Consider the following 8,765-nt stretch of genomic DNA (forward strand, 5'->3'; position numbering starts at 1 on the left):
CTGAAAAGTGTCCACAAAGCAAAGTCTCTGATTAACACCTTTGTAGGGATGGTTTTTCACCTATTACTAAATTAAACTTGCTTCATTGGAAAGGCAGCAAGATGCATCCTCATTTCAATGTCTACTGAAATAATACAAGTTGACACCAGGAAACATTAACGCCACTGCATCCTTGCTGCTTTCTCATGTGGAAGTCTGTTTAATGTGAAAACAAGGTGATATCTAATTAGCACACAGGTAAGGAATTAAGAAAATCTTTATTTAAGGGTGAAGATGTTTCTCACAAAATCGTTGCCCCAATGCATCATTGAAATTCAAGCTGGAAAGATGATTTTAATATATCACTTGTACATTTTGTATTGCTCTTCTGGTGACAATGTAGTTTGTTTTTGTCAATTACCATTTTAATAATAGGGTAAAGAAAATGAAGTGGATTTTTGAAAGAAAACAAAACTGTCAATATACTATTAAAACAAATTAAAATGGTAAAAGTTATTGTACTTTAAGTAAAAATAAAAGAGCCAAAATATCAATCCCAGTTTTGGAATACTTTAATTAACAAACAAAAAAATGCATATAGCAGAGGATAGTTTCAATCTGCCTACCTCTGGGTTATGGGCCCAGCATGCTTCCATTGCTGTACTCTGCTGCACATGTAAGTGCAAGAGATCCTGAAGCACTCACTCATCATGGGAAAGTACCAATGTGTTTCTTCGTTGGTTGATAGAAGAAACATCTTACAAAAACTCTCCAGATTATTGACTTTATTAAGTTTTTCTAGGAAACGTTTTAGATGAATGCTTATTAGCCTTTGTCAGTATGTACTTTTGCAAAGTGTCTCTGTGGCGCAATCAGTTAGTGTGTATGGCTATTAACCAAAAGGTTGGTGGTTCAATCCCACCCAGGGACGTAATTGACCTTGTTATCAGATTTTGGTGATATTTAAGTAGACAAGTCAAAATTTCAAACCCCCTCTTATTGTGTAGGGTACCTGGCCTTCTCTGATGTAATCAGAGTTAGATTTGATTCAGTGATTTTATAAAAACATCTAGGAAGCACAATTTAGCAGTGGGTTGCAGAGAAAAAGAAATATGCTTGCAAAAAAATCAAATTGCTTGATTTAACAGCTCTTAATTTTCTTGCTTTATTTTTATGCTAACAAATTTGTTCTCTGAAAAGTGTCCACAAAGCCAAGTCTCTGATTAACACCTTTGTAGGGATGGTTTTTCACCTATTACTAAATTAAACTTGCTTCATTGGAAAGGCAGCAAGATGCATCCTCATTTCAATGTCTACTGAAATAATACAGGTTGACACCAGGAAACATTAACGCCACTGCATCCTTGCTGCTTTCTCATGTGGAAGTCTGTTTAATGTGAAAACAAGGTGATATCTAATTAGCACACAGGTAAGGAATTACGAAAATCTTTATTTAAGGGTGAAGATGTTTCTCACAAAATTGTTGCCCCAATGCATCATTGAAATTCAAGCTGGAAAGATGATTTTAATATATCACTTGTACATTTTGTATTGCTCTTCTGGTGACAATGTAGTTTTTTTTGTCAATTACCATTTTAATAACAGGGTAAAGAAAATTAAGTGGATTTTTGAAAGAAAACTATACTGTCAATATACTATTAAAACAAATTAAAATGGTAAAAGTTATTGTACTTTAAGTAAAAATAAAAGAGCAAAAATATCAATCCCAGTTTTGATTACTTAAATTAACAAAAAAAATGCATATAGCAAAGGATAGTTTCAATCTGCCTACCTCTGGGTTATGGGTCCAGCATGCTTCCATTGCAGTACTCTGCTGCACATGTAAGTGCAAGAGATCCTGAAGCACTCACTCATCATGGGAAAGTACCAATGTGTTTATTCGTTAGTTGATGGAAGAAACATCTTACAAAAACTCTCCAGATTATTGACTTTTTTAATGTTTTTCTAGGAAACGTTCTAGATGTATGCTTATTAGCCTTTGTCAGTAGGCACTTTTTGCAAAGTGTCTCTGTGGCGCAATCGGTTAGTGTGTTCGGCTATTAACCGAAAGGTTGGTGGTTCAATCCCACCCAGGGACCTAATTAAACTTCTGATCAGATTTTGGTGATATTTAAGTAGACAAGTCAAAATTTCAAACCCCCTCTTATGGTGTAGGGTACATGGCCTTCTCTGATGTAATCAGAGTTAGATTTGATTCAGTGATTTTATAAAAAACAGCTAGGAAGCACAATTTAGCAGTGGGTTGCAGAGAAAAAAAATATGCTGGCAAAAAAAATCCAACTGAGTGATTAAACAGCTCTTCATTTTCTGGCTTTATTTTTATGCTAACAAATTTGTTCTCTGAAAAGTGTCCACAAAGCCAAGTCTCTGATTAACACCGTTGTAGGGATGGTTTTTCACCTATTACTAAATTAAACTTGCTTCATTGGAAAGGCAGCAAGATGCATCCTCATTTCAATGTCTACTGAAATAATACAGGTTGACACCAGGAAACATTAACGCCACTGCATCCTTGCTGCTTTCTCATGTGGAAGTCTGTTTAATGTGAAAACAAGGTGATATCTAATTATCACACAGGTAAGGAATTAAGAAAATCTTTATTTAAGGGTGAAGATGTTTCTCCCAAAATCGTTGCCCCAATGCATCATTGAAATTCAAGCTGGAAAGATGATTTTAATATATCACTTGTACATTTTGTATTGCTCTTCTGGTGACAATGTAGTTTGTTTTTGTCAATTACCATTTTAATAATAGGGTAAAGAAAATGAAGTGGATTTTTGAAAGAAAACAATACTGTCAATATACTATTAAAACAAATTAAAATGGTAAAAGTTATTGTACTTTTAGTAAAAATAAAAGAGACAAAATATCAATCCCAGTTTTGGATTACTTTAATTAACAAAAAAAAATGCATATAGCAGAGGATAGTTTCAATCTACCTATCTCTGGGTTATGGGTCCAGCATGCTTCCATTGCAGTACTCTGCTGCACATGTAAGTGCAAGAGATCCTGAAGCACTCACTCATCATGGGAAAGTACCAATGTGTTTCTTCATTGGTTGATGGAAGAAACATCTTACAAAAACTCTCCAGATTATTGACTTTTTAAAGTTTTTCTAGGAAACGTTCTTGATGAATGCTTATTAGCCTTTGTCAGTATGTACTTTTTGCAAAGTGTCTCTGTGGTGCAATTGGTTAGTGTGTAAGGCTATTAACCAAAAGGTTGGTGGTTCAATCCCACCCAGGAATGTAATTGACCTTGTGATCAGATTTTGGTGATATTTAAGTAGACAAGTCAAAATTTCAAACCCCCTCTTATTGTGTAGGGTACCTGGCCTTCTCTGATGTAATCAGAGTTAGATTTGATTCAGTGATTTTATAAAAAACAGCTAGGAAGCACAATTTAGCAGTGGGTTGCAGAGAAAAAAAATATGCTGGCAAAAAAAATCCAATTGAGTGATTAAACAGCTCTTCATTTTCTGGCTTTATTTTTATGCTAACAAATTTGTTCTCTGAAAAGTGTCCACAAAGCCAAGTCTCTGATTAACACCTTTGTAGGGATGGTTTTTCACCTATTACTAAATTTAACTTGCTTCATTGGAAAGGCAGCAAGATGCATCCTCATTTCAATGTCTACTGAAATAATACAAGTTGACACCAGGAAACATTAACGCCACTGCATCCTTGCTGCTTTCTCATGTGGAAGTCTGTTTAATGCGAAAACAAGGTGATATCTAATTAGCACACAGGTAAGGAATTAAGAAAATCTTTATTTAAGGGTGAAGATGTTTCTCACAAAATCGTTGCCCCAATGCATCATTGAAATTCAAGCTGGAAAGATGATTTTAATATATCACTTGTACATTTTGTATTGCTCTTCTGGTGACAATGTAGTTTGTTTTTGTCAATTACCATTTTAATAATAGGGTAAAGAAAATTAAGTGGATTTTTGAAAGAAAACAATACTGTCAATATACTATTAAAACAAATTAAAATGGTAAAAGTTATTGTACTTTAAGTAAAAATAAAAGAGCCAAAATATCAATCCCAGTTTTGGATTACTTTAATTAAAAAAAAAAAGCATACAGCAGAGGATAGTTTCAATCTGCCTACCTCTGGGTTATGAACCCAGCATGCTTCCATTGCTGTACTTTGCTGCACATGTAAGTGCAAGAGATCCTGAAGCACTCACTCATCATGGGAAAGTACCAATGTGTTTCTTCGTTGGTTGATGGAAGAAACATCTTACAAAAACTCTCCAGATTATTGACTTTTTAAAGTTTTTCTAGGAAACGTTTTAGATGAATGCTTATTAGCCTTTGTCAGTATGCACTTTCGCAAAGTGTCTCTGTGGCGCAATCAGTTAGTGTGTACGGCTATTAACTAAAAGGTTGGTGGTTCAATCCCACCCTGGGATGTAATTGATCTTGTTATCAGCTTTTGGTGATCTTTAAGTAGACAAGTCAAAATTTCAAACCCCCTCTTATGGTGTAGGGTACCTGGCCTTCTCTGATGTAATCAGAGTTAGATTTGATTCATTGATTTTATAAAAACAGCGAGGAAGCACAATTTAGCAGTGGTTTGCAGAGATAAAAAATATGCTGGCAGAAAAATCCAATTGAGTGATTAAACAGCTCTTCATTTTCTGGCTTTATTTTTATGCTAACAAATTTGTTCTCTGAAAAGTGTCCACAAAGCCAAGTCTCTGATTAACACCTTTGTAAGGATAGTTTTTCACCTATTACTAAATTAAACTTGCTTCATTGGAAAGGCAGCAAGATGCATCCTCATTTCAATGTCTACTGAAATAATACAAGTTGACACCAGGAAACATTAACGCCACTGCATCCTTGCTGCTTTCTCATGTGGAAGTCTGTTTAATGCGAAAACAAGGTGATATCTAATTATCACACAGGTAAGGAATTAAGAAAATCTTTATTTAAGGGTGAAGATGTTTCTCACAAAATCGTTGCCCCAATGCATCATTGAAATTCAAGCTGGAAAGATGATTTTAATATATCACTTGTACATTTTGTATTGCTCTTCTGGTGACAATGTAGTTTGTTTTTGTCAATTACCATTTTAATAATAGGGTAAAGAAAATGAAGTGGATTTTTGAAAGAAAACAATACTGTCAATATACTATTAAAACAAATTAAAATGGTAAAAGTTATTGTACTTTAAGTAAAAATAAAAGAGCCAAAATATCAATCCCAGTTTTGGATTACTTTAATTAACAAAAAAAAAGCATATAGCAGAGGATAGTTTCAATCTGCCTACCTCTGGGTTATGGGCCCAGCATGCTTCCATTGCTGTACTCTGCTGCACATGTAAGTGCAAGAGATCCTGAAGCACTCACTCATCATGGGAAAGTACCAATGTGTTTCTTCGTTGGTTGATGGAAGAAACATCTTACAAAAACTCTCCAGATTATTGACTTTTTTAAGTTTTTCTAGGAAACGTTTTAGATGAATGCTTATTAGCATTTGTCAGTATGTACTTTTGCAAAGTGTCTCTGTGGCGCAATCAGTTAGTGTGTACGGCTATTAACCAAAAGGTTAGTGGTTCAATCCCACCCAGGGACGTAATTGACCTTGTGATCAGATTTTGGTGATCTTTAAGTAGACAAGTCAAATTTCATACTCCCTGTTATTGTGTAGGGTACCTGGCCTTCTCTGATGTAATCAGAGTTAGATTTGATTCAGTGATTTTATAAAAAAAAGCTAGGAAGCACAATTTAGCAGTGGGTTGCAGAGAAAAAAAATATGCTGGCAGAAAAATCCAATTGAGTGATTAAACAGCTCTTTATTTTCTGGCTTTATTTTTATGCTAACAAATTTGTTCTCTGAAAAGTGTCCACAAAGCCAAGTCTCTGATTAACACCTTTGTAAGGATGGTTTTTCACCTATTACTAAATTAAACTTGCTTCATTGGAAAGGCAGCAAGATGCATCCTCATTTCAATGTCTACTGAAATAATACAGGTTGACACCAGGAAACATTAACGCCACTGCATCCTTGCTGCTTTCTCATGTGGAAGTCTGTTTAATGTGAAAACAAGGTGATATCTAATTAGCACACAGGTAAGGAATTAAGAAAATCTTTATTTAAGGGTGAAGATGTTTCTCACAAAATCGTTGCCCCAATGCATCACTGAAATTCAAGCTGGAAAGATGATTTTAATATATCACTTGTACATTTTGTATTGCTCTTCTGGTGACAATGTAGTTTGTTTTTGTCAATTACCATTTTAATAATAGGGTAAAGAAAATGAAGTGGATTTTTGAAAGAAAACAAAACTGTCAATATACTATTAAAACAAATTAAAATGGTAAAAGTTATTGTACTTTAAGTAAAAATAAAAGAGCCAAAATATCAATCCCAGTTTTGGAATACTTTAATTAACAAACAAAAAAATGCATATAGCAGAGGATAGTTTCAATCTGCCTACCTCTGGGTTATGGGCCCAGCATGCTTCCATTGCTGTACTCTGCTGCACATGTAAGTGCAAGAGATCCTGAAGCACTCACTCATCATGGGAAAGTACCAATGTGTTTCTTCGTTGGTTGATAGAAGAAACATCTTACAAAAACTCTCCAGATTATTGACTTTATTAAGTTTTTCTAGGAAACGTTTTAGATGAATGCTTATTAGCCTTTGTCAGTATGTACTTTTGCAAAGTGTCTCTGTGGCGCAATCAGTTAGTGTGTATGGCTATTAACCAAAAGGTTGGTGGTTCAATCCCACCCAGGGACGTAATTGACCTTGTTATCAGATTTTGGTGATATTTAAGTAGACAAGTCAAAATTTCAAACCCCCTCTTATTGTGTAGGGTACCTGGCCTTCTCTGATGTAATCAGAGTTAGATTTGATTCAGTGATTTTATAAAAACATCTAGGAAGCACAATTTAGCAGTGGGTTGCAGAGAAAAAGAAATATGCTTGCAAAAAAATCAAATTGCTTGATTTAACAGCTCTTAATTTTCTTGCTTTATTTTTATGCTAACAAATTTGTTCTCTGAAAAGTGTCCACAAAGCCAAGTCTCTGATTAACACCTTTGTAGGGATGGTTTTTCACCTATTACTAAATTAAACTTGCTTCATTGGAAAGGCAGCAAGATGCATCCTCATTTCAATGTCTACTGAAATAATACAGGTTGACACCAGGAAACATTAACGCCACTGCATCCTTGCTGCTTTCTCATGTGGAAGTCTGTTTAATGTGAAAACAAGGTGATATCTAATTAGCACACAGGTAAGGAATTACGAAAATCTTTATTTAAGGGTGAAGATGTTTCTCACAAAATTGTTGCCCCAATGCATCATTGAAATTCAAGCTGGAAAGATGATTTTAATATATCACTTGTACATTTTGTATTGCTCTTCTGGTGACAATGTAGTTTTTTTTGTCAATTACCATTTTAATAACAGGGTAAAGAAAATTAAGTGGATTTTTGAAAGAAAACTATACTGTCAATATACTATTAAAACAAATTAAAATGGTAAAAGTTATTGTACTTTAAGTAAAAATAAAAGAGCAAAAATATCAATCCCAGTTTTGATTACTTAAATTAACAAAAAAAATGCATATAGCAAAGGATAGTTTCAATCTGCCTACCTCTGGGTTATGGGTCCAGCATGCTTCCATTGCAGTACTCTGCTGCACATGTAAGTGCAAGAGATCCTGAAGCACTCACTCATCATGGGAAAGTACCAATGTGTTTATTCGTTAGTTGATGGAAGAAACATCTTACAAAAACTCTCCAGATTATTGATTTTTTAATGTTTTTCTAGGAAACGTTCTAGATGTATGCTTATTAGCCTTTGTCAGTAGGCACTTTTTGCAAAGTGTCTCTGTGGCGCAATCGGTTAGTGTGTTCGGCTATTAACCGAAAGGTTGGTGGTTCAATCCCACCCAGGGACCTAATTAAACTTGTGATCAGATTTTGGTGATATTTAAGTAGACAAGTCAAAATTTCAAACCCCCTCTTATGGTGTAGGGTACATGGCCTTCTCTGATGTAATCAGAGTTAGATTTGATTCAGTGATTTTATAAAAAAACAGCTAGGAAGCACAATTTAGCAGTGGGTTGCAGAGAAAAAAAATATGCTGGCAGAAAAATCCAATCGAGTGATTAAACAGCTCTTCATTTTCTGGCTTTATTTTTATGCTAACAAATTTGTTCTCTGAAAAGTGTCCACAAAGCCAAGTCTCTGATTAACACCTTTGTAAGGATGGTTTTTCACCTATTACTAAATTAAACTTGCTTCATTGGAAAGGCAGCAAGATGCATCCTCATTTCAATGTCTACTGAAATAATACAAGTTGACACCAGGAAACATTAACGCCACTGCATCCTTGCTGCTTTCTCATGTGGAAGTCTGTTTAATATGAAAACAAGGTGATATCTAATTAGCACACAGGTAAGGAATTAAGAAAATCTTTATTTAAGGGTGAAGATGTTTCTCACAAATTTGTTGACCCAATGCATCATTGAAATTCAAGCTGGAAAGATGATTTTAATATATCACTTGTACATTTTGTATTGCTCTTCTGGTGACAATGTAGTTTGTTTTTGTCAATTACCATTTTAATAATAGGGTAAAGAAAATGAAGTGGATTTTTGAAAGAAAACAATACTGTCAATATACTATTAAAACAAATTAAAATGGTAAAAGTTATTGTACTTTAAGTAAAAATAAAAGAGACAAAATATCAATCCCAGTTTTGGATTACTTTAATTAACAAAAAAAAATGCATATAGCAGA

At 34.3% G+C, this 8,765-nt stretch overlaps 2 non-coding genes across 2 annotated transcripts; both read left to right on the forward strand.

Moving 5' to 3' along the window:
• The first annotated feature begins 2,004 nt into the window (after positions 1–2,004).
• TRNAN-AUU (transfer RNA asparagine (anticodon AUU)) lies at positions 2,005–2,078 on the forward strand. Its single transcript has one exon. It is a non-coding gene; the product is annotated as a tRNA-Asn (tRNA).
• Positions 2,079–7,847: 5,769 nt separating this feature from the next.
• On the forward strand, positions 7,848–7,921 carry TRNAN-AUU (transfer RNA asparagine (anticodon AUU)). Its single transcript has one exon. It is a non-coding gene; the product is annotated as a tRNA-Asn (tRNA).
• Positions 7,922–8,765: the final 844 nt, after the last annotated feature.

This window comes from Pseudophryne corroboree, unplaced genomic scaffold (assembly GCF_028390025.1).
Source record: "Pseudophryne corroboree isolate aPseCor3 unplaced genomic scaffold, aPseCor3.hap2 scaffold_597, whole genome shotgun sequence".
Lineage (NCBI taxonomy): Eukaryota > Metazoa > Chordata > Amphibia > Anura > Myobatrachidae > Pseudophryne > Pseudophryne corroboree.